At 33.7% G+C, this 913-nt stretch overlaps 1 non-coding gene across 1 annotated transcript; it reads right to left on the bottom strand.

Annotated features, from left to right (window-relative positions):
- Positions 1-575: 575 nt before the first annotated feature.
- Positions 576-682, bottom strand: LOC116157000 (U6 spliceosomal RNA). The gene has a single exon (XR_004140965.1). It is a non-coding gene; the product is annotated as a U6 spliceosomal RNA (small nuclear RNA).
- Positions 683-913: the final 231 nt, after the last annotated feature.

Genomic DNA, 913 nt, shown 5'->3' with positions numbered 1-913 from the left:
TCCTCTTGTATTATTACTTTGTGTTTTTTTTTTTTTACTTTTTTTATGGGAGAAGTATAGTCAGTTTACAATGTGCCAATTGCTGGTGTACAGCCTGTTTCAGTCAGACGTACACATATACATATCCTTTTTCACTGTACGTTACTACAAGATATTGAATATACAGCTCCCTGTGCTGTATAGTAGAAACTTTTCATATATCTATTTTATATATAGTAGTTAGTATCTGCAAATCTTGAACCCCCAGTTTATCCCTTCCCACCTCCTTTCCCACCTGGTAACCATAAGTTTGTTTTCTGTGTCTGTGAGTCTGTTTCTGTTTTGTAAATAAGTTCATTTCTGCTTTTTTTTTTTTTTTTTTTTTTTTTAGATCCCACATATGAGTGATATCATATGGTATTTTTCTTTCTCTTTCTGGCTTACTTCACTTAGAATGATGATCTCCAGGTCCATCCGTGTTGCCACAAATGGCATTACTTTATACTTTTTTATGGTTGAGCAGTATTCCATTATGGGTATATATGTGTGTGTATATATACCACTTCCTTATCCAGTCATTGGTTGATGGACATTTTAAAAACATGGAATGCTTCATGAATTTGTGGGCCATCCTTGCCCAGGGGCCATGCCAGTCTTCTCTGTATCATCCCAATTTTAGTATATGTGCTGCCAAAGTGAGCACTTACTTGTTTTTTACGGAAGTAGATTTGATTTGCAATGTTGTGTTAGTTTCTAGTTACAGCATAGTGATTCAGTTATACATAAATGTTATTTTTCATATTCTTTTTCTTTACAGGTTTTTACAAGCTATTAAATATAATTCCCTGTGCTATACAGTAAGATCTTGTTGTTTACCTATTTTGTACATAGTAGTTTGTATCTGCTAATCCCAAACTCCTAATTTATCCCTTCC

This window comes from Camelus dromedarius, chromosome 14 (genome assembly GCF_036321535.1).
Source record: "Camelus dromedarius isolate mCamDro1 chromosome 14, mCamDro1.pat, whole genome shotgun sequence".
Lineage (NCBI taxonomy): Eukaryota > Metazoa > Chordata > Mammalia > Artiodactyla > Camelidae > Camelus > Camelus dromedarius.
Note: the sequence above shows the minus strand (reverse complement) of the source record. Positions and strands in the feature narration are given on the sequence as shown.